This window comes from Chanodichthys erythropterus, chromosome 6 (genome assembly GCF_024489055.1).
Source record: "Chanodichthys erythropterus isolate Z2021 chromosome 6, ASM2448905v1, whole genome shotgun sequence".
Taxonomy (NCBI): domain Eukaryota; kingdom Metazoa; phylum Chordata; class Actinopteri; order Cypriniformes; family Xenocyprididae; genus Chanodichthys; species Chanodichthys erythropterus.
The window spans coordinates 6,756,762-6,783,152 of NC_090226.1; the positions used below are offsets into that span (position 1 = coordinate 6,756,762).

The 26,391-nt window shown below is 35.8% G+C and overlaps 1 protein-coding gene across 2 annotated transcripts in view; it reads left to right on the forward strand.

Moving 5' to 3' along the window:
- The window catches only part of sema3fb (sema domain, immunoglobulin domain (Ig), short basic domain, secreted, (semaphorin) 3Fb), a 68,587-nt gene that overhangs the window by 3,443 nt on the left and 38,753 nt on the right, over positions 1–26,391 (forward strand). The window lies entirely within an intron of this gene.

Genomic DNA, 26,391 nt, shown 5'->3' on the forward strand with positions numbered 1-26,391 from the left:
AGATTCACGCTTATTCCTACAAATAAAGCTTCTTAAATGTTTTCCACAGCCTGATCCCATAAGAGAACGTTTATGTTTCAAAGTCAGTTCCATTCTGATCTGAAAAACAGGTACACTCTTAAAAATCAAGGTTCTTTATTGGCATCGATGCTTCCATGAAGAACCTCATTTTCTGTTATACAAAAGATAATTTATAGTGGGAAAAGGTTTTTTAGATTACATAAAAAATGATGGTTCTTTTAAGAACTGTTCACTGAATGGTTCTTAAAGGAACCAAAAAGGATTATTCTATGGCAATGCTGCAAAAAAACCCTTTTGTAATGTTAATTTTTAAGGGTGTACATCAAGAACTTTTTAACCAAAAGATCCATTTTGCAAATTCAGCAATCTTATACAGTGAAAAATGTTTCTCGCTAAACCTAATGTGCTGCAAAAAAACATTAAAGAAGCTTTTTTTTTTTTTTTAAGAGTTCAAATGGCCAGGCCACGTCTGGGGTTTTAAAAGCATCTTGTAGAGTTAAATTGTCTAGATCAGCCATGCACATCAATATGCCCCAGGTCTGCACTCCCGGAGATCCGTCCTGCGATTAGCCGTTTGAGAGAAGGGACCACGCAATTCTTCTATTTGCCAAACTCTGTTTCCCAGACCAGAATGTGCTGGTGGACTTAATTACAAAAGCCGCCCAGCACAGTTCGTTATTCAAGGCTTTTTTTCCGCTTTAATCAAGACGGATTTAACACTCCACTGAGCATGTTTGTAGATCCAGTCATTTTTGAAGGATTTCAAACATTGGTCCCTCAGGAATCGCTTTACCTCATGAAGCTGTATATGCTAGAACCCTGCCCCTACCTCTTTTAGCTCCATGGTGTGTAAATTGTACATATAAAATATTGCTACCAACAGGATCTAATGTGGTTATGGTTGAAAGGGCCATGGATTTGCCATTTTGTGGGTTCTCTTAGGAAAAAGCTGATTTGTTGCTTACTTGCATACCCCATCAAGTTGGGAGCAGCAATATTTGGATTCTGCAGTCGCAGAGCTCTCGAGCCAAACTCTCGTTTAGCGCTTTTAATTGGTTTTGGAGAGCGACTGCAAACCTCATCATAAGACAGCACCTGCCGTCCACCCCAAAGTGCAGGCCTACTGTTTTCGCCCCATAACGCCTCACAGCACGCACAGGAATGTGCTAATTATTGTCAAACCCATGCTCATTTTTAGACTTATAAACCTAGCTTCTTATTTGAGTTCAATCGGTGTGCATTAGATGATCATTGAAGCATTTCTCTAAAACTTTCCTTGAGTAGTTCTCAAAGCTTTGAAGATCTAAAACCCAACCCATCTGTGTTTAAGTTGGCTGTGTAAATACGTCGACCGCTCTTAGATACGTTATCAGGTTTTCCACTTTACAGTGCTATTATTCTCAGGAACTCCGTGACAGAAGTATACCATGCCAAACTGAGCACGATTAAGGCTCATGAAGTTCATTTTTGTTGCTTTGTGAGTAGAATGTCCAACTGTCTATGATGCCTTAAATTGAACTCACTTCAGGGGTCAAGAGTTGCGACCCCTCACACGAGAGCAGCTCACTTTTCTAGTAAAGCGGTTCTACCCCACTTGGAGAGTAAATCAAAAACATCTTAATTGTTCTTTGAGCTTTGCAACTTCCTTCCCCCTTGTGTTGAACTTCATCAAGGTTGTTTCCCTCGGGAAAATCTCCCATGATGCCAACAGTGAGGGCTTTTAAACCAATGGCAGATGTGGTACCTTTTTTTTTCCATATCACTTTTAGGAGAAACCCAATCTTGTTTGGTCTGTATAGAAATGGATTGTCATGGTAAATGGGATGACACTGATTCATTGATGATCAATCAAACCGTTGGCTGCATCCAGATGCCTGTTTTCAGTCATGAGTTAATTTTTGAGCCAACGGAGGGTTATCAACCACAGTCACAGCTCATTTAATGTAAACTGACGCTGTTTGAATGTGATTTAATTCCACGTCTTGTCCCCAACATTGAAAGGTGACCCAGCATGAACAATTGATTTAGAGCCGTAGGAGTCTGTGTCGCCAGCCTCGCTCCAGGGGGTTCTGACCCCCTTCAACTATACGGACACACGCCCCACTGGGTGCTTTGGCTAGTGTTGGCTTAACTTGCTAATCTGATGTCAGTATTGCTGTTTTCCTAAAAGTATCTGGGATTGATTAGAGTAAGTTAACGTGGCTCTGGATAAGTGTAAAAGAGTGATGTCCCTAAAATGTTTAAGTTCTCACGCTTGGAGAATTCATAGGCGGCAGCTTTGAGCTCACACTGTTGTGATGCAATACCAGAGCAAAGTTGACTTCAAAGCTTTTAATGACATGCATGTGAAATATGCTGCCTGTTTCAGTCTGGCTCAGGTAAATGGTATTGTACAGGCAACAATCCATTGGCACAGAATCATAGTAGATTCATAGTAGATATCATAGTAGATTTTCTGCTGAGATTTTCTTCTTGTGCAAAACAAGCCGGTTTCAGAAGACTAACATTTTAGCCAGGTGGATCATGGGTAGACAGGGTCAGTTAACAGTCCTGTGATCATTTCTGCATTCTTTTTTAATTGAATTGATAGCAACATGTACAGATCCTACTTGTATGCCGTAGACCAGCAGGTTTATTACATTTAAAGCGAGGGTAAAGCCAATGAGAAAAAGCCAACTAGAAAATTTGTGTCAGGAAAATTGGTGGTAGCTCTTGTCTAGTGGTGTGAGTTTGGGGCGGAGATACCTATTTATATATAAGGAGTGGTAATTTGGTCATTGTTTTTGCAACACGGTTTATTTGAATGCATGCCATTCTTACAATGATCTTTGAGCAGTTTACCTATAATCCAGTTGCTTGATATTGTGACAAAAGCATCAACACTTTTGTCAGATCAGCAAAAAAAGGTCTACTTTAGATTGCTTTGAAAACCCCCACACAAATGTTCTGAAATATTCTGTAGAATTTCAAAGTTAAGCAGCATGGATCATTGTCATGTCTTTGAGTGGTGCAGTTTACTATATTCTTAATGTACATATAGTTTATACATTTAAAAATACAAGTGGACACATTTAGTTAGTTTATTTTATATTTTTGTTCTTCAAATAACATCTCATTTTTCAAGTGACCTACATGTTAATCAGAATCAAACCTTGGAAACTGGACAAAACCAGGGAGCCCCATGCCAGTCTCGGCTTGTTTTTACTTTTGTGGTTAACCCCTATGTGCCAAACATGTGGGATTCCAAGTTGTCCACAAATATCATTTTTAATTCCGTAAAATAACTACTTTGAGGTGTCGGTTTTGGCCAAAGTGGTGTTGAACATTACACGTCTCTTTGACTATCACACCCAATACAACAATAACAAATATGGCCGTAATACACTATAATTAGTGTGCTAAGGCCATTAAGCATGTGTCTGCCAGCAAGGGAAACGGCACTTATATGATGAAATCAGAACTTCATATGCACAGGTTATGGGCAAGTTGGAATGATTATTTTTACGAGCGGAGCCATATATCTTGGTACAACGCTACTTTCTAGACTAAATTTTTTTTTTTTTTTTTTTTTTTTTTTTATATATATATATATATCAGAAACTCATTGGCTCTTTTAATTATATGATGGGACTTCATTTCTTTAGCTGTGCTATTGAGCGTTCGTTTTTATTTCAGCGCTCCGTGATCTCCCTCTGATGTCATCCAATCTCTATAAACAGTTCTGTGCTGTCATGTAAAATCAGGTCATTTGAAATGAAGTCAGTCGAGAGTGATTTGTTCTCCAGGCCTTTAAGTATCCGCTTTTATAGGAGGAACACTGGACGCATTGTATTTGAGAGGGGTAATGATCATTCAAACCTGGCATTGCGACCACATGAGGATCTCAAGAGGAGATCTGATAAGGCTGAATAGACAGATGGATGATAAGAGGCAAAGAGCCATTTGGAAGAGTCCCTCTTTCTTATATTCTAGCTCTTTTTCTTTTTCTTTCCATCTAAGCCATTTCCTCAGAGGCTGTTCAGATTTCAGGAAAACACTGTCTTGCGACACTGGAGGCTCCAATTCTCTTTGAGGGCCTTTGGCATTCGAGACTGTGAGACCGTTAACCCTTGTTGAGGGTGTTCCTGCCCTCCATGCACAGAATGGGCCAGGTCATAGACCTGTATTAAAATAGCTGCTCTGGGTAAAGATAAGTAGTGCAGACTTACTGGCCCCTAAGAGTCCTTCCAATCATAGAAAAGGGCACTTTCAGTTATCATATAATTTAAATAAAAGTAAACAACATTATATTACTGTTGTTATGTGCTTTATATGTGGCCATTAGGTTTTCTAAAGAGTTTGTTAGTTCTTGCTTGTCTTGCAATTTGTGCCTATGAAAGTGTTACCAGTAGCAAAAATGGCTTGAGTGTGTATTTTTGAGTAATTTCCATCAGTTTCAAACTAATTCAAAACTGATTAACTGTCATAAAAAGTTATTGGGTGCCATTTATCATATATTACAATTTATAAATATATTGATTCTGTTGCATATTAAACCAAACAATTGCTTTGAGCTGATTCATGCACTGATCAGATTCTGCTGACCTGCACAGAACCGCTCTAAAACAGGGGAATATGACCCGCAATTTTGGTTGCTCAACACCATTGACCCACATTCAGTGTATCTGACTGCACAGGCTGGCTTGGTTCATTAATCTGGAGTGATATGATGATGTCTTGACTCTTTCCCACAAACCTCTGCTCTAATCCGTGCATCTGCATCGTAATGCAGCCCGTTTGCATCTCATCAGGACACGGACAGCAGCTGGACCTAAAAAAAAAACCCTCACAAACCGGAGCATGCACTGCAAGCGCTCAGAGTGAGGTCAGCGGATTATCACGCCCTTTCACACGAGTTTCAGGTCAGCCGGTTCAGTGTGAGTGTTGATAGAGGGAGAGGCTTCTGAGGGCTGCAGTATGATGAATCTCTTAGCCAAAAGCATGAAATCTCTAATAATAATATTATTTTTAGAATGACAATTAAGTACCTTACCCCTATTCTCGGTAATGTAATGCAAAGAAAATAATATTATTTAATCATTTATTTATTTATTTAAATTGTAAAGTATCAGTTAGTATACTTTACAATCAGCTAGTAAAGTTAATATTTTACTGCCATTTTAATTACTGCATTAATTAGAAAGCAATGACAATCATCATTGCTGCAATGCAAAATTCTTTAATTTTTATGCTTCAAGTATTTTCTTGTTCTATTTGTTGTCCTTTTTATATATTTGGATGAAATATGGGGTGAGTGAATGATGATAGAGCTTTTATATTTGGGAAGATTTCCTCTTTATTGGCACTGGATGCTTCTAGTCATTCATACAGTCAGATGTGTCCAACACTGGAGATTTAAATGTGCATCTGCAAATCAGAAGTCACATGGGTGGTCCTAATTTCTCATTTTGGGACATGGATTGTGTGTGTGTGTGTGTGTGTGTGTGTCTGTCTGTCTGTTTGTGTGATCCATGGGATTTACTGCTGCTCTGTCCGCAGATGCTGGAGGTTGATGTTTATGTGGACACCTGGTGAGGATGAAGTGTCGTACTTGCACACATACACAGACAACTCCATATGGATTCTCACTTAATGAAGTGTTTTGTCATTTGATGGGACAGGAACTATAGGTGAATGTATGTTCACTTCAGAATTGGCCTACCTGATTTTGATTGGTCACTGCGTTCTGCAGTAAAATATTTTTGTATATTGTCCCAGGCAACCCATTTTCTTCACAGCTGTGCTAGTTTAAAATTCCTTCTCGCATTATAAAATAATTTCAGCTGAAATAAATTTTACATGTTGGTCAGTATTTCATATTTCAGTCAGTTTTGTTTATTTGGTTAGTAGCCATGAAATAAGCTGTGTAGAGTCTCAACTGGTCATTATCACGAAATAAACCCTTTCAGCTTGTTTATTTTGCGATAATGACTGTACATTATCCTTATGTATTTCTCCTGCATTCTCTCCTTATGTCTATCACTCTCTTTTTCTCTTTCCCCATAATTCCCTTCTCCTTTCTCTTCTCTCATCTGAACCGTTGACACGGTGGAATCTCAGGGAGGCCGAATACTCTAAATTCTTGGGGTGGCAGCAGTGCACACTTTTAGCTCTCACAGGAAGAGCGATGTTGGGTTTACCGTGGCCTCCCTTCTGGACTCTCACCTGTGCGCTTCTGGGGGTTTTGGGTTTCGCCGTCTGTCAGAGCTCAGCTGTGATTAAAACTGGGATCTTTCCACAGCAGGAACACTTAGAGATGCCGCTCCACACTTCTTTATGCCATTCCATCTGTTCTATGTGCCACACTGGAGAGTGACACAGGAAATCACATTCATGTTTTACTTGTCCTTGTAGCGGAGTGAATTATTTTTCTCATTGTAGTCACAATATCACCCAGGGAATATCGGTCTGTCAAAAAGTAAAACTACATCTTTTAAAATTAAGATTTGGAAATTAAAATTAAAGGTGCCATCGAATGAAAAATTGAATTTACCTTGGCATAGTTAAATAACAAGAGTTCAGTACATGGAAATGACATACAGTGAGTCTCAAACACCATTGTTTCCTCCTTATATAAATCTGATTTGTTTAAAAGACCTCCGAAGAACAGGCGAATCTCAACATAACACCGACTGTTACGTAACAGTCGGGATCATTAATATGTACGCCCCCAAAATTTGCATATGCCAGCCCATGTTCAAGGCATTAGACAAGGGCAGCCAGTATCAACGTCTGGATCTGTGCACAGCTGAATCATCAGACTAGGTAAGCAAGCAAGAACAATAGGGAAAAATGGCAGATGGAGCAATAATAACTGACATGATATCATGATATTTTTAGTGATATTTGTAAATTGTCTTTCTACATGTTTCGTTAGCATGTTGCTAATGTACTGTTAAAAGTGGTTAAAGTAACCATCGTTTATTACTGTATTCACGGAGACAAGAGAGCCGTTGCTATTTTCATTTTTAAACACTTGCAGCCTGTATAATTCATAAACACATCTTCATTCTTTATAAATCTCTCCAACAGTGTAGCATTAGCCGTTAGCCATGGAGCACAGCCTTAAACTCATTCAGAATAAAATGCAAACATCCAAATAAATACTATACAAAGTGTTCATCATGCATACATCGATTCCTGTGAGTAAAGATCCATTTTGAGAGTTATATTATCTGTGTGAACTTTGTTGTTTAAGGCAGTTGAGAGCTCGCGGGGGCGGGGGAGAGGTGCATATGTAATAATGGCTCAAAATAGGCAGTTAAAAAAAATAATAAAAAAATTGAGCTGAAACTTCAGACACATTCAGGGGACACCTTAGACTTATATTACATCTTACAAAAGGGGTTCTAGGGCACCTGTAAGCGCTCCCTGTCAATTCTCCGTACTGTAATGTGAAAAATAATATTTATTAAAATTATTTATACATAATTGTAGTATTTATTATCTTGCCTTTTATGTTGATATAAAATAATGGCCTTTTTTAGCTTACTAAAAGAATATTTAAAATTTGCATTTTTATTACTTAAATATTAGTTTAGTTAGTTTATTGTACTGATATTTTAATACATAAGAATCTAATGAAAATTATCATTGCTGCAATACAAGATTCTTTGGTCCTAAAAAATATAATTTTCTTAATGCTATATATAATAATTATAATTATTTTTTTTTTTTTTTTTTTTTTTTTTTGTGGTGACAAAAGACCTGGGCATGTTTTGTGAAATTTATCTATAGATTATTTCTAATAGGAAGAAATTATGCAACCACCAACAACAGCAAATGACCAAATGTTGAAAATCCGAAATCACTTACCTAGAAAACTGACTCTCTATGGGTGCCTGTGGCTCTGAATTCAACCGTAGATTTAAATGGAGTATATTTAGATCTAATGCTACCATTCTCAGATTAAAGTGTCAGATGGAATAATGTTCTAGTGGGATTAAGAGTGTGTGATTATTACTGACACGTGTTTGTTTGTGCCGTGAGTGGAATGTGAGTGGAAAATAAGCTGAGACTGCTCAGTGGGGGTGAGAGGTGATTTTAGCATGTCTTAATTAGGTCTTGACCGGAGGATTGTCTCTCATATCCAGTGTGAGCTGTAATTTAGACCATGTCTTAGTTTTATATAAATTGTGTATAATTAGTTTAATAAATATTTGATCTTCATAGTAGGATAAAGAAATCCTGAATGAGTTGCTGTGATGTCAAGTGATGTCCTGTTTTTATTAGAATGATCTGAATATAAAGAACTGAATGGATTTTCTCATTTGAAACAGAACTTTTTTTTTTTTCTTTTCTTTTTTTTTAAATGTAGAATTCACAGGGTTCACAAGACATTTTATTGCACAGATTGTTTGATTAATTTGAATGCAAAATATGAGGGAGAATGTGCCGTTCTAAAGTCTACAGTTCAGTATCATTCAGAGTTTGCATATTTTCCCAGAACGTCCTCCTGTGAAGTTTTGGAGAAGCTCTGACCTCTCCGTGGGATGGGGTCAAGAGCGCACTCTATTTAATGAGCTGGGCATCATTAATCAGCACGCTGTCGGTCGTTCACTCACTCGATCTGCTCATCACAAATATTTTCAGATTAAGATTTAGATTCTAGAGATTATCTGGATTTGCTTCAGTTTGCTGATGTACAGTGTGAATGCCTAAAAATAATGCAAATTTCTCAGTTGATTAAACCTGAACATGAGGAAACTTGTTATAAGTTTTTCTCAAAGTCACCGGGGTGGAACCCATAATTGGTTCAAACCACTGGTATAATGAGCTCTAAAGAAGGAAGCTAAAACATTAAATGTTGCTTTGCTCACATTTAAAAAAAAAAAAACGCCGTCAGATGTTTTCTAACCCTCCTGCTTTATTTAATCTTGCTCTCAATCAGTCCCCCAGCATTTCAACCAATGGTGGTGTGGAGAGGACACAAAATTTGTGAAGTGTGGAACTCGGCGTCCGCCCCTGCATCAGGAGCCTTTGATGCCTTCATTGAGATGCTGATTCGCGTTCTTCAGTCACCCGACATTGCGTGCTTTTCGAGTGGGTGGCAATTGTCATGGAAGGAGATGAGCTCTCATCTGCTCTCATTGAAGTTGTGCCAGGCCCTCCCTCTCCACCATTGACCCTCCACCCACAATCCACCCCTGTTCCTGGTGGGAAATGGGTGGAGGTATGGCTTTGTGAGAAGATCAACTTTTTAAGTTCCCTGTGGACTGAGGAATTGGCCAGGAGTCGGGGGCGTATTGCAGACCTAGGGCTGGAATGAAAATGGGGCGGGGCTTCACACATCCCTTGTTGTTGTTGTTTTTTGTTGTTTCGTCTCACCCCTGCGTTCATCCACCATAAGAAGGGCGAGCGAGCGGGCGTGAGTGGTGAGAGGGCATTTGTGTGGGTTCATCGTTCCATTCATAGCAGTTCATTCACATTCTGGGAGATCTGGGGGTGGGCTTGTGACTGGCACTGGGCCTTTATTTTCCATCAATGAGTGCCTTGCACAGTGTGCCACAGAGCAACACACACATTTTACTCGTACACATTAACCTGTAACTTATGAACGTATAGAGAGATATGAGGACGGCAGAATTTGTGTAGAAAGAAAATGTTGAAATGAATGCCATAGATCACAAAAAAAAAAAAAAAAATCTGAAGAGCGTGGAGCACTTATAATGTCTGAATTTGTGTAGCTTGAAGACATAAATTCAAAGTAAACCCAATTTATTTTTTTAATAATTGTCCCTGGTTATTGTGTGTGATTCATTTGTTATTTAAAAAATATAATTTGGTAGCTTTAAAATGGTAAAATAACCAAATAATTGTATTAATTTCAATTTAGTTGTCTACCCTATATTATTTTGCCCTAAATATTCTGTTTGACTTTGAAATATGTCACATAATGGAAGTCAAATGCATTGCTCATGCTGATATTTTTTTATTTTTTTTTTTATGGCATTCTGAATCAAGACAACATATGCCATTAAACTAGCATAAAGATCTTTGAGAACTAATGGGGAAATGTCTTATCAAAATTCAAGCCAGCTTATAACTTAGTTTTTAATATTATTTGACCAATGTGTATTTTTGAGTGGCCATCATCTAGAAAGTTGGGTATATTTTATTTTTTATTTTATTTATTTTTTATTTTATTTTTTATTTTATTTTATTTTATTTTATTTTATTTTATTTTATTTTTTATTGACTTTTATAATTTTTTTTTTATTTTATTATTTTGTATTTTTTATTTTATTATAATAAAATAAAATAAAAATTTATTTTTGTAATATTTTTAATATTTTATTTTAGTTTTTGTATGTATGTGTGTGTGTGTATATATATATATATATATATATATATATATATATATATATATATATATATATATATATATATATATATATATATATATAATATAATATAATATAATATTAATATAATATTAATATAATATAATATAATATAATATAATATAATATAATATAATATAATATAATATAATATAATATAATATAATATAATATAATATAATATAATATAATATAATATAATATAATATAATATAATATAATATTGTATAGTATAAATATAATATTGTATAGTTGTATAATTAACAACAAATGTTGTTAATGACTGATGTAGATAATTTCCAAATGGCCACACGTTGTCTAATTAATCTGTCCAGTTAACTTTATATCAGTCTCTTGCTAATTTGGTTCCACTCCAGATGTACCATATAACCAAAATATCTTTTTTAAAGTTTAATTTGTTTTCTTAATGAAGGGTTTGGCATGCTAGTCATTTCACCTCCAAACTCCTTCAGAACGTGCATCTATTGGCCAAGACCAGAGTCCTCAAAATGCAGCATGATGGGCCTTTTCTCGGATGGTGTTTGTTTTTACCCGCTCCTCTCTCATCAAAGCAAAGCCACTCAGCAGGTAAACAAACTTTATTCCGAGTCCCATTCACACAAGCCCGTTTTCCCCCAAGCAAGGTGCATTGCTCCGCGACACCCGTCAAAGGAGCTCTTTTGTTTTGTAAATATATAAGCCCAGGGGAGGTTTTACCGCATAAAGTCCCTGTTTAACTTCTTAACTTGACCACTTGTTGCCTCGCTTAGCGTCTGAATAGTTGTTAATGAATACTTTATTGCCACTTTGCTGCATGCATCACGGTGACTTAGTTTAATTTCTCTATCCAGGCGCCCTGTGGCGTTTCCCAGAGAAGTGGGGAAACTGCACATTTGCATTTCCTTTCTGTGGAAAACACAAACGTGGGATGAGTACAAGTGAGGGGAAGACGGCAGTAGACTTGCACACACAAAGACAAGAGCAGAGAGAGATTGCAAAGGAGGGTGGCGTGCATGGAAGGAGGCAGGAGTTGTATTTACTATGGTGTGTGTGTTTGTGTGGTTGTCCAGGATGGGGATACAGTAGGAATCAGATTTCCCTCCAGACCCTAAGGTTGATGCCTCAGCAATCTTCCTGCTACGTCGGTCCTGTTTGGACATGTTTAGAATTTATCTTCCGTGCACACACGTGTTAATGTGAGCGTTGAGTAACAGTCTATACTCTGGCTGTTGAGTAAATGTGTGCTGGTGACTCTTGGGTGTCGTGAAGCAAGTGTATAATCAGGCTGTGCTCCAGATGTGTGTGGAAGCCATCATTTTTATTCTCACTGCCATTAAGAACATATCCTGACTCACAGGGATTGCATTTGTGTGAACGTGTAAGTGTGTGACCGCTGCCACGGGATTATGATTGTCATCACCCACTTCTCCTGGTTTATTTTCTGTAAGAAATGACTAATAACTCCATCAATTAGTCAGTAGAACAGCTGTGGTGATGATGATGGACTATTTAAATATATAAGCGCTTTCAGAAATCCTTTTTTGGAAAGTTATTTTCATATTGCATCATATTCATGACTCACTGACATGTTTTTACAATGTGTGGAAATCACAAACCAACCCACCCAACGGAAATAATAATGTCACTTTGCTCTAACATGGTCTAATGTGAAGAATTTTGAGGGTCGAGTTGTCTTTCTAGGCTTCTGATGGCTGGTTAAGACAAATGAAATTGAACAAATAAAAATAAAAATTCATAGAGATGAGATTTGATGCTTTGTGTTGCACATTGTTATAATACAGTGATAGTCCAGTACTAAACTGTTCATAATGTTCATCATGCATATAGAAGCAAAAAGAGCAACGCTTGTCCCAGTGACGCAGAATTGAGCAACTTTAATTGATTGGAACTAATTAGCAGTGTAGATATAAACAATGATGAGCAGAGACTCAGCAGCTTCTAATGACACTCCTGGGAAAATAAATGTCAGAGGAACTCCTTTAAAAGGCCAGGCAAGGTTTGTTCTCATGTATGTGTGTTTACATCCCTTTAAGGCTGAGTTCACAAGTTTCTTATTGCCCTTTAATTGATCCCTGAGACATAATCAATAATCAGACCACTTTAGAATGGTTTCATTTTGGTCCAGAATATGGTTATAACTGAAAGTAGTGATTTTGGCTATGGTGGGCCTATATAAGTTACAATAAATGAGTGTAGATATGCTTGATGTTTGATATTATCTGTTTGTTTTTAAAATTTTAGAATCTAAAACATTTTATTAATAATAAAAATAAAAATAAAAAATAATAATAAAATAAAAAATGTTTTTTTTGCTTGTTTTAAAATAATAATAATGAATATTAAAAATATAAATAAAAAATGGTAAAATAAAAAACATTTATTAATGAGATGTATACATAATTTATATAATAATAATAATAATAGTGAATATTAAAAATATACATTTAAAAAAATGGTAAAATAAAAAACTATTAATGAGATTTATATTATTTATATAATAATAATAATAATGTATGTTTTTCTTGTTTTGAAATGATAAAAATAAAAATAATAATGAATATTAAATATATAAATTAAAAAATAGTAAAATAAAAAACATGTATTAATGAGATTTATATATTTATATAATAATAATAATAATAATAATAATAATAATAATAATAAATAAAATGCTTGTTTTAGCTTGTGTTAAAATAATAATAATAATAATAATAATAATAATGAATATTAAAAATATGAATAAAGTAAAATAAAAAACATTTATTGAGATTTATATATTATTTATATAATAATGTTTGTTTTTTGCTTGTTTTAAAATAATAATAATAATAAATAATAATGAATATTAAATATATGAATAAAGTAAAAAAAATTGAGATTTATATATTTATATAATAATAATAATAATAATAACAATAATAATAATAATAATAAAAAAATAATGAATATTATTAATAATAATAATAAATGTTTGCTTTGCTTGTTTTAAAATAAGAATAATAATAATAATAATAATAATAATAAATAATAATAATAATGAATATTAAAAATATGAATAAAAAGTAAAATAAAAAATTGAGATTTATATATTTATATAATAATAATATTATTATTATTATTATTACTATTTTTATTATTATTATTATTATTATTATTATTATTATTTATTGTTTTTTGCTTGTTTTAAAATAATAATAATAATAATAATAAACATTAAAATAAATTAAATAGTAAAATAAAAATTATTTTTATTTGTTTATATTAATATTAATATATTTTATATAATCTTATTATTAATAATAAATAATAACAATAATAATACATTCAAATAAAATTGTTTATTTAATAGTATTAACTATTATTAAAATATTAAACTTTGTTTATAATTAGCATTTATTACTACTGATGATGATGATGAGGATGATGACGATAATGATAAAACAACAATAAACTTATAAAAATAAAATTGTATTAATGATATTCAATAATAATATAATAATAATAATAATAATAATAATAATAATAATAATAATAATAATAATAATATAATAAATAGTTATTATTATTATTATTATTATTATTATTATTATTAACTATTTATTATTATATTATTATTATTATTATTATTATTATTATTAACTATTTATTATTATTATTATTATTATTATTATTATTATTATTATTATTATTATTATTATTATTATTATTATTATTCCATTACTGCAATTTCATATTTTCTTTTGCTCTTCTCTAACTTTTGATCTTAAAATTCTATGTATTTTAGCAAACTACACCTTAAATTACTTGACCTATGAACAGTGTTTCTTTTCCATTGTGGGTGTATGAAGAATGCCATTAGTTAGGATTTAGTTAAAGTGTGAATATTTTAAATTATTATTATGGTGATGGTGAGGTATGTTTTGCTTGAGCAAGTTTCTAAGTCATGGTGTCATTACAGATTATGTTAATCAAATTACAACATGCATTCGTGCCAAAAATCTCTTACCTGAAGCCCAAACCTGCTCTAGATCAAGACATATTTGTCCAGCCATGACAGATCTGCGTCACAGCCCTCTCACGGTTATGTGCCAGCGTGCTTTGCCAAAGCGGTCCCTGTTCAGCCCTGGAAAAAACTAACAATTTGCTTGGAGTTACAAAGCTGGCATCAACCAACGGCGTCTAACAACTGAGAGGTGACTTTAACAGCCTTCATCTGTTCTGATTTATGGCATTTCATTAGAATGCAGGAAAAAGCACTACAAGATCTTATGGCTGGTCCGCTGTAGCCAAGGTCTTCACCGCTCTTTACTCTATGTGACAGAATTAATTGCTGGAAACTTCAAGTGAAGCTAGATGGACGACCTCTTCTATGATTCGGTTCTTAGTTTTGACAAGCTACGGTTAAGAGGGCACGCAAGTCCAGTACTGTTTAACGGTCATCACATCACGCGTGAGTGTCAAACTGGTGGTCACGGAAACCGCTGGAAAATATGATGTGTTTAAAACTTGTCATCTCCGGCCCATGCACTTCTCAACATAGACTTTGATTTGTTTCTCTTGTTACGTCTCTGTAGGTGATTGTATTATTTCCAGTTGTGCTTATAATGGCTCAGCTGTATGCAGAAACGGAGGGTTGGTTTTGGACTAGAGTTCAGTTCTGTGAGAGATCTGTTCCCAGATGGAGTCCAACTTGATTTAGAGTTCACACGTTTATTATTTTGATTTGAACAAGACCGTTTTCTCCCATAGCTAGTCAAAAGTCTCTCAGTAGAACAGTATTTTCACAGCAATCCACAATTATATATATATATATATATGATGAAATGCTGGTATAAATTTTTAAAAAATGTGACGATACCAGCATTTCCACCCTAGCAATTTGAGCGTGTTGTGTTTTTTTTTTTTGTTTTTTTTACGGATTCTGACCAACTTAAACTCCTCTGATTGGCCATTGTGTTCATGCGCTCAACAGATGATTGGCTACAATGATCAACACTTAAAAAACTTGTAAAAATTGAAATCTTTGACACTCTTCACCAAGCACTTACACAGATACACATGGGAGCGTTTGAAAGCAGGTGTCTATCCGCGGACTATATTTAATTTCAACGATATTGAACAGAAGAAATTAACTGGAAGACATCAAAGAAGGCGGAGCTTCAGAGAACACCTACCTATATTGTAATCGGCACGGACCAATGGTAGTACAAAGGAGGTTTCCAGCCGGAGTGAACTGTTTTTCGGAAAGTTTGCTTTAGAAAGCTGTTTTAAACTCCAAACGAACTTCGTTTTGGCCTAATTTTGTTCGAAATGACGTCACTCTTTATTCGATTTAGCTTGAAGTATATTGGGCCCTTAACTTGGCACATTAAGACGTGGACATTTATTAAGTAAATGGTCAATTTTAGATTTTTTTTTTTTTTTTTCATGTTTCTAAGGAAAGCTGGTAAAGGAATACATCTAAATTGTCTTAAATATGTTTCATATTGTATGTAGGCTAAAGGAAGGCATTCTTTAGAGATGTTCAGCCAAAAGACTGGGATTTACGATCCATAAGCCAGAGTTTGCAGTGAATCCATGGAGGATTGAATTACAACTTAATCCCTTTAATGAAATGCTTTGTGCTGTAATCTGTCGAACAAGATGTTGGAGACTGATACCGTTCCCCTCTCTCTAATGTACCTGTGTGTGTGTGTGTGTGTGTGTGTGTGTGTGTGTGTGTGTGTGTGTGTGTGTGTGTGTGTGTGTGTGTGTGTGTGTGTGTGTGTGTGTGTGTGTGTGTGTGTGTGTGTGTGTGTGTGTGTGTGTGTGTGTGTGTGTGTGTGTGTGTGTGTGTGTGTGTGTGTGTGTGTGTGTGTGTGTGTGTGTGTGTGTGTGTGTGTGCACGCACTCTGATTCAGTGCACATGCAAAGAGCACCAGTGCATGGCAGTATCTGGGATATCTTCATTAGATGTTTGGTAGACATCTCCTTTTTAGGTCATTCCTTTCTAGTTTATACTGTACATTTATATACAGAAGCATCAAATTTTAAATAATTGAGCCAGCATTTAGAAACTCAAGAAGAAACTGTAATGCCGTCTTTATGCTATTGGCTGAATAGGTCCAACAAAACTTTGCAGACAATTCATATGTTTGAATCTAAGCGCAGAGGGATATACTGTTTGATGAAGATTAACACAGAACTTGTCTCTTTTAATTTCTCTATTTTGCGCAGCTCTCCTCTCTTAGAAAACCAAACACCTCCTTCTCTCACTGGCTTGTTCCATTGAGGAACAGTTTTGCCCGAGGAGGTAGATTAACGTCTTGCTGTGGGAATTTTCAGGCATGCTCGGTTTTTGACTCATCTTGCTTAATTGCTAAAGCAATTAAAATGTTTTCTGCTGAACATCATGGGGTGGCACCTCGGCGGTCTCTCTCTTTTACTCCGTTTTAGTGCACTGTTATCTCTGGAAGAGCTGTAGAAGAAAAGTCAAGCGAAACACAACAAACAAGAGGAAAAAAATCATTGGCTCTTTCCCAAATATGATTAGCATATCACCCAGAGAAAGAGAGGCTAAACTCTGCTATCTTGACCGAAGGATGTAGCCGAGATTTTAACATGAAAAGAGTAAGACAGATTACACGCCGAAGCTGCAGGTAGCTTTGCTGATATTGCGATAGAAAATTACTTGGGAGATTTGGGGTTTTGCGCACAAGTTACTTCACAACCTGCTAATTTAAAGTCAAATTTGGTTAGCTTTCAGTTGAAATACATGGCCATTATTAAAAACATATTCAGATTTCATCTAACCGTGATCAGTTTGACAGTAATCAGAGAAATTACCTTGACGTGGCCTCTCAATATTGCTGTTGTGATCGAAATTTATGAGCTTTTATGAGGGTTTCGCTGTTTTGTTGTAAAAATGAAGCCAACAATAACAAGCCGTATTAATGGCTAACTCAGTGACGCTAGGTATTTGTTCGCTTTGGCACTGTGTGGGAATTTCATTAATCTCGTTCACTGGACAAGGGGGCATTCTCAATGGAGACGGTTACGCTCATTTTATGCTTAATTCTCAAAAACTTGGAGCCCACAAAGGAGTGTGAGAAAAAGGGAGGTTCTTCTTCACTTGATCTTGCTGAACCGTGACCAGAGACCCAGATAGAGAGATCTTTGCCTCCAAGATTTAGGAACAACTCTCATTTTCCCCTCCACTGGAACTCAATGGGCTTTGGAGATTCTTAGCCATAGGTACTTCATTATATAGCATAGTTCGCTTTTAATTACGAAGGCTCTGATTCGTTGTTGTTTTACCACATACTGACTTGTTGACAATGGTTTCCTTTGGGTTTTTATTAAGACGATGGCTTAAGTTTTTTGCAACTTAAAGTATGAAGCTATGAAAAAAAAAAATGTCCTGTTAACCGAGACGCTAACTCAAAATATGTTTGGGGGGGGGGGGGGTACAGCAGTATCTCATGTCTTCATCTTACGGCAGTCTAGCAACCTGACTGCTAGAGGTGAGATGTCAACCGTTAGGTCATGGTTTAGGATGTCCTGCCTGCCAGTCAAGCCTGATAGGGTGTTTCATCTGTCAGTCATGTGTAACTGGAATGAGCTCTGACAGGTTCGAGACTTTGAGGGTTGAGATTGCTGGTAGGGGAGAGATGGTAAAGATAAACGAGCTCCTTAGATGGGTGTTAATTTATTGGACTGTCACTCTTTCCCCTCGCTGTTTATCTTTCACCCCAAACGTGTGAGACCTGAGCCTCAGGGGCTGGAGGTTTATGAGTTGGGGGAGATATTTTGGGATATCTGACAGGCCTGACTGTGGTTAGCTGCTTCCTGGAGGAAGAAGGTTGAATGCAATTGTTAGATGATGCTCCTTTAACATTATGCACTACCGTTCATAATAAATATTTCGTAGAGATGTCTCAGTATTTGCCCCCTCATACAATCTATGCCTATTCCTAGATTATTTACCATCTTAGAAATGAATGCTGAATTGCTGTCAAGTTCATTTGAGCTTGAACTGTAGGCTTCCATTTCCTGTTTCTTGCAGTGAGTCTAGGGAATTGTAGTAGTATTTATTATTATTATTATTATTATTATTATTATTATTATTATTATTATTATTATTATTATTATTATTATAATAATACGGACACCATCTCCTCGTACATGTTTCTTTCGGTCCTCTTTTTCATACCATTCTACTCCCATTGCACCTTGGGTAATAGATTACACATGCATGAAACCCCTGTCTGTGCATGCACTTTAAGAAGGTGGTGGTGGCTTATTCTTTTGTTATTAATTGGAAGTGTGAGGTCAACCCAAGGATACTCCTAATGGCTGATATGGAGAATGGATGGTTGGGATTCGGATGATAAAAGGCAGGGAGGGAAAGTTTACACCACTGTTCGGCACTGGGAAGTTATGAGGCCTGGTTAATCCGGGTAGACCTCTGATGATGGATGAGAGCTTTCTTTACTCAGCTTCCCTCTCCTGAGAACAGACCTATAAGTGCACTTCTGTGGGAGGAATTGGGCTTGTTGGGTATCCAAATCTCAATGGAGTGTAAAAAAGTATATGGAGTAAGATAAAGGAATCTAGGAGTGCAAAAGTTTTGTCTTGTATGGAATGTGCATGAGTGAACCGGTCAAGAACATGTCTGGTTAATACTTCACATCTGAATCTAAAGGCGTATACATTATATTATGCTTAAAGTTTTCACAACATTTCTCCCAATTCCTAAAACTTTGAAGTTTAATGAGAATTCTCAGAGTAATGAGAATTACACAAAAAAAAAAATCTTAATGTGCTTAATTAATGTGAAAATGTTTGCACTGTGACATTCTGTAAAAGTGCAAAAGACCAGGTCATTTTCTTTATGCAAAATATACATATTATTTCAAAGAAGCTTCACAGTGACAATAGGAAAATTATCGAGCTAAAGTTGGTTTCACTGGTTGGAGTCACTTCTGTTGTAAATCTTTTTTAATTATTACTTTGGGAGCTGCTTAAATGACACCTTTCCTACTGAAAACCGAATACCTTTAATGCATTCTTGCTGCTCATTTACATTTAGTCTGTAGGTTTGCGTGTTTGAGTGTGTGTGTGCGCAGAAGCTTGGTCTTTTAAAAAAAAAAATCATGGTTAAACTTAATGAAAAGGTCTGTAATCCTTATAAAAACAAGTTATGGTCTTGGCCTTGCAGTTCAAATGCATTGTAGGATTTTTAGTGGATTTGGAACATCCAAAATTTCCAGGAAAAACACAAGATATTGAAAGGAAAAAAAAAATAGTGAGAGGAGTGCATGCAGAGATCAGGTTTTATGCTGGAATGATCCAGGCAACAGGTATTTGGGTTTTAGTTTAAGGATAAAGAGGATTATATTGCTCTCATATGATTACAGAAACACTACCTCAGAAATGAAATTGTGTGTTTTTTGCATTTCTGTTTCCATATTTCTGATTCTAAGCTCATTTTTCAAAGTCTTAATATACTGAAAGGTATATTTGGGTTGCTATTAAAATACAATCCTCAATGGTCAACAGCAATTCACTCATGTTTAATGGAGTGAGGAAATCAAGAGTACTGCTTATTGTTTTGCATTTCTCTTGAGAAAATCAATAGCAACTGCCAAATCTTGCCAAATCTTGCCAAATCTCTTTCACATCAGTCAGCTTGTACAACAGTCCATTATGCTGACTGCAAACTGTGTCAGAGATGAATTTGGTCAGGTTGAGGGGGCCACCAAGGGCATCATAATACAATTTTAACATCATAGTGTCAGAGAAATCCTCTCATTTATCTCTGGTTGATGTGGTGTTATCTAGAGCTGAAGTTAAAGATGGAGACTGTTTATCTGCAGCAGACAAGAGGATGAGGTTGAAGTGTTGGATGTACTATCATTGGATGCGGTTGAGCAGCCTGTGACCCTCCATGTCTACTGGACGTCTGAATGCAGTGCTATGATAACCCTACGACCCTGCTCCTGCTGGAAGCTAATCGGGATGCTTTGTATATCTAAAACACAACGAGAGACTCGCACGGAGTGCGTCATTTAAGGGATTTATTCGAAGACACTGTCTGTTTTAGACAAACATTTGTTCCCACAGTATCAACCTTGGTCAACCAGATTAACCAGAAAAAAACTATGGTGGTTAACTAGCATTTTTGGCATTGGTCCACCAACTAGACCAGCATAAACCAGTATGGAAATTCATGCTGTTTTATGCTGGTATTTTTTTTTAGCTCAGAAAATGTGCTGCATTGCCAATGTTTCCTAATGGACTGGCTGACTTATAAGCAAGCTAAAGGTCTGATATTGATCATTATAAAATAAAACATAGTCTCCTTAATTGGTGGTGTAGCAACATGGTAAATCAATATCAATTCAAAGTTTCTGATTGAGAACGTAAAGCGAGTTCAAGTCGAGCTCTGGGGAGTTGCATCGATAAATCAAAAAATGTCATGAACTTGTTTCTTGCACATCATTGATCAAACCAGCTTTTAGGAACCTTCAACCACCCAGCTGGAAATAAAAAGGAAAGTGAATTGTAGCACTCTATAATGACTTTCTGGAAATGCAATTAGGCTATTATTTAAAGACAAATTAGTCTTTATGTTCTTGTGAATGAACACTTCGCAGTACAGCTGCTGATGTTCACTCAATGCCTTTTAAATAAAACAATTTTTTAAAAGTTTATAAACATTAAATTGCTCATTACTCATTACACCCTATAGTGTACATTTTGAACTGATGGTAACCAGAAGAACGTTTCAAGATGTCACGAACTCTCTTTCCTACTAATCTTCAAACTCTAGCAAAAATGAGCCAGCAAGCAGGTCTTCGTGAGGGTGGACCCTACAGCAACACATCATTCCTTATACGCAGAAGTATTTGTTCAACATTGTGTCTTGAAGTTGGCAAGGTTTGGGTTGTAAATCATCTGACAGTTACCTTCCATGCCAGGTCTGATTGCACGGTTACCTCATTCGCCTCCAGTACTGTAAACTATTCATAGGGCTGAATTTTTCCATACCTGTAATTTAAATGGTCGCTTTTTCGTAGTTTCTTTCAGGCTCTGCTCTGCTTCAAAAAAAGAGTGTTTAATACTGAGTCGCTGATTATAATTTGGTTTTGGAGTTGGAAGGGGTTCAGCCGTCTTCTCCCCATGAGTGAGAGTGACAATCACTTGAACCACTGTATTTGTTGAAACCTTGGAAATTTGCATGCACCTTTCTGTTTTCACTCAGTTCTGGAATGGGTCTTGGAATATTTAAAAAGAAATTTTTTGCCACTGTCACGGTCAAGTTGTTGGTAATCTCTCCCTCAGCCGATTACCGGCAAGCAGGGAGTCACTAAATCGCCTCAGTGAAACCTTTTAACCCTTTAATCTTAGCCGCCTCTTCTTACTATCTGCTCTATCTTGCCCTGCTTCCTTCCTTTCAGTCTATCCAGTCCTTCCTCTTTCCAATGTGGACAGAATACTGGCATGTATCCTGATGTCAGAATCAATCAATGTTTGATCGTATATAAGGGAATTAGCTATAAGTGCATTAGACTTAGGTATAATAATGACTGCTAAAGACATGTGAAACTGAAGGAACTAAATTTGAAGGAACTAAATTTAAAAAGTATTAAAAAGGAATCTGGGTGATACTATGCAAATGCCGCACATTCAGGATAACAGATCTTTCCTAAGCAGTTACCAAGTAACACACGTACAATCGCTCATGCTGATTTCCCAAATGGATAACCATTGCCTTGTTTGCTTATAGCTCAAGCTAAAGTCTCTTTGAATATTAACTGAGTTCATAGTTGTTAAACTCATTATCATTTACTCGCCCTTATGTCATTATTATTTTTTATTTTATTTTATTTTTATTTTTTTAATTATATTATTAAAAAAATATTTTTTTAATTTTTAATTCATTCATTCATTCATTCATTCAGATTTGATTTATTTTAATTAATATTTATTTAACATGAATTATAGTTTCATTGGATTTACTAAAATCTTTATTTTTATAGAACAGTCAAGTGTAGTCAGGCAAGAAGTTCTGGTCAAGTATAATTATTATTATTATTTTTTTTTATTTTATTTTTTTTATTATTATTACATTTTTTTTCCTTTCTCATTTGACAGATCTTGCATCAGTCAAAGGAAGAAAATAAGTTAACGTGGGCAGTTATTCAGTTATTAAAGTATTTGAGCCTGTCATTTTACAAGGCTTATCAGCTGGGACCCCGTAGGCTCGGTGACAGCTGTCCATCCAGTTATCCCTCAGAATGAGTTCCTTCCCGTGGTGACAGAACCTGTCCTGAAAGGGTTAACCATCTGGCATTTTATTCCCATGGGAGGACGTATGTGCGCGGTGCCAGGTGAAAGTGTGGCGCACCAAACCACAATGCAGTTTGTCTGCAGCTAATCGCCTCATTCTCAGATGAGCGCTTGCGTAAATGGAGAGGAAGAGCGACTGGGCAAAATAGATGAACATGTTGACTCAATCCTAATCCTGCTTCCTTCCTGTCTGGCCTGGGAAACGGAACATATGAAGCCCTTATCGCACCCAAAGAATATGCCAAATCTAACACTAATGTTGGTTTTCTCTCATGCATTGGCTCTTATTGGTCTTATAGGATGAATGGTGTGAAAAGAGTCATTCTATATATAAACTTTTCCATTTTACAAAAGCAACAGTCATGCAGGCTCTTCAGGTCCCATAGGTTGGAGTGACAAGCACTGAGGCAGCGCTATAGAGACCCAGCAGCGGGCGGTAAACGTATGCATCAGCGGGAGAGTAGCCGAGGGATAGAACTTCCTCACAATGGCTTCTGTCACTTTTAGCATTCCTTTACGTCTGCCTCAGAGGAAATAGGGGAACAATTCCACGAGCACCTCTGCCGTGCCGTGACCCCTTAGCCTCTGTTGTGATAGCCCAGCAGTCAGAGGCTTTCACCAGGACATTTCCCATCACCTCCAGGGGCCATAAGAGATCACCTTCCTGGATGTCCATGACTGTAAATTAGCCATCAACATGTCACAGGATACAGGCGGGAACCTTTGCCGAAAAGCTGCTAGTTTCAGAAATTTAGCGCTTTGAAGATTTTTCTGTGGTGCTGTGGTCGCAAGGTATTTTTTTTCCCTTTTTTTTAAATTTATTTATTTTGTTGTGTTTTCTTTTTTCTTTTTTTTTTTGGCTCCACCCCCCCTTAATTTATTTACTTAATTTAATTATTTTATTATTTAATTTAATCATTTTTATTTATTTATTCATTTATTTCCTATCACCTCCAGGGGCCACTAGAGATCACCTTCCTGGATGTCAGTGACCATAAATTAGCTGTTATTTATTTATTTATTTATTTATTTATTTATTTATTTATTTATTTTGTTTTGTTATAACTTTATTTATTTGATGTTGTTGTTATTATTATTATTATTATTATTATTATTATTTATAAAATGTATATAATTTTATTTTCTTTATAATATATATATTTTTTTATCAGCCAGACCTCCCCCCATTTTTATTTATTTACTTTTTTTATACTTTTTTTACTTTAATTTAATCATTTTAATTGATATTTTTTTATTTATTTTGTTTTGTTATATAATTTTATTTTATTTATTTATTTAATATTAATGTCGTTATTTATATATATATATATATATATATATATATATATATATATATATATATATATATATATATATATATATATATATATATATATATATATATATATATATATATATATATAATATTATAAAATAATATAATATTTTTTTTATTTTTTTTTATTTATCAGCCAGACCCCCCCTGCCCCATTTTTATTTATTTACTTAAATTATTTTTTATTTATTTTAATCATTTTTATTGATTTTTATTTTTATTTTTATTTTTTTTTTTATTATTATTATTATTTATTTAGTCATTTATTTCCCATCACCAGGGGCCACCAGAGATCACCTTCCTGGATGTCTGTGACCATAAATTAGCTGTCGACATGTCAAAGGATACAGACAGGAACTCTCGCGGAAAACCCGCTAGTCTCAGGCTTCAGCACTTTGAAAATATATGTGTCGCTGACGAAGCGCTTCTCCTCCGTTCCCATTTCCTGAGGCCCTTTTTAGGTGCTTGTGTTTATTTAAGGAGGGCATTGTTTTTTGATTGTAAGGATGATGTAGCAATTCTGCCTGTGGCGTCCTTTTTAGTAAGGGACAATGATGCAGACATCTGTTCTTCTCATAAGCGCAAATCTTCCCTTGACTCTCCGGTCACAATCAATACTATAATAGTATGTCACATTGGACACCTGAATGGAAAAAGTACATCAAATGAAATCAAACCCTTTCCTCACGTTTTTGTTTTGAGAGCTTATTGAGGCTCAACCCTTCCAGCGCGGCCTTCAAAACTCTGTTCTTTAATAATAACAAGCGTCAGTGAAGTGGAACATTTTTGCTGAATTTAAACTTCCTTCTGGTCCAGGCCAAGTCAAACATCTTCATTCTTATACTGCGAAAGTGTGTATGACTTTTGGCAGTGTGGAAACAAAGTAAGGGTGGCCTGTAGTCTCAGAAGACCAAAAAAAAGTCAATCAAACTAATAGGAGTCGTTTCAAAGTAAGTCCATTTGCAGCCTGAACCTCAAATTGTCATCAGTTAGGAATATTATTTACTTAACTATTAGACACCAATTCAAAACAGCTGCGGAGTTTGAAATAATGTATATTCTGTAGAAAAACTTGTATGTCTTTGCTTTTTTAAACCTTACTGACCCCAAACTTTTGGACAATAGTGTACTTTCCCTTTTTCTATTCTGTTTTTCCTTAGAAACCTCATTGGGATTCTTTGCAGTAATGCCACTTTGTTTGTGCAATCCCTGCTTCCTGATTCCGCTCAGGTCGGGGCCAGTGACCCTGACCCCTGGGGCTAATCCTGGATTAATCTGCAGCTCAAGCAATCTTTGCTGCTGCCTCACGACTTCTGAGCTCCTGCGCTCCGGGCCTGATGTATTTACATTGACGGGAATGAGTGTTTCTCTGAGATTGAGAAAGGAAGGAGAGTATGTAAAGAAACAACTGTTCAGCTGATCCGATCAGTCTGTTTTGGGCAATATTGCTTCAATCATAAAGGTGTCTCTTTCCAACATGCACCTGATCCCTGAACAGCCGAAGCCGCCCACCCTCCTGGGGTCAGGGCACAAGAGGGCAACGCGTGTGAAAGGCAGGCGTCCGAGATTGATCGCTGTTGAGAGAGTGCTTGTTAATAAAACATGTCTGTGGTGATAGAGAGCTGTATTTTCACAGATGTGTCTAATTCAAAGCGAGCCGTCTCTCATCTTCACAATTCTAGCCTTCTTAACAGATACTTTATGCTGAGAGAGAAAACTATCTGTGGTTTGCTAACATTCAAGCTGTTCCTGTAGGAAAAGGATTTTCCATCAGATGTGCAGATTTAAACACCATTGATTTTACCTGTCATTCATTCACACGCCTTTGAAGTCTGCAAAGGACCAAGCTTTGTTTTGTTTTTTTGTAAGACAAATGTGTGCCATTATATTGTCTTGTACACACACAGATGCCCACAATCACAGGGTGCTAATTATATCTTTGAGAATGGAGCGTTTGAGAGTTTGGGTCGGAGGTGGTGATGCATGATGATGTGCACAAACCTTTTTAAATGGTCCTGAAACAGAACTGATGTGACTCATACAGCGGTGCATAGTTTAGTCTGTGGGGAGAAAGACATCAGCAGATGTAGTTTATTAGACTAGCTCATAACAGATGAGATCACCAGCGAAGAAACGGAGTGTACCTGAAAACACCTCAAAACATATGTGCATTTTAAAGTGCAAAAGAATTGTACACCTTCTAAATTCTGCAGATTTATAAGGTCACACATGATAGAGGTTATATGGCCGAACAGCATGCATAGACCCTAATTTTATTGACGGAATGAGAGGTAGTGA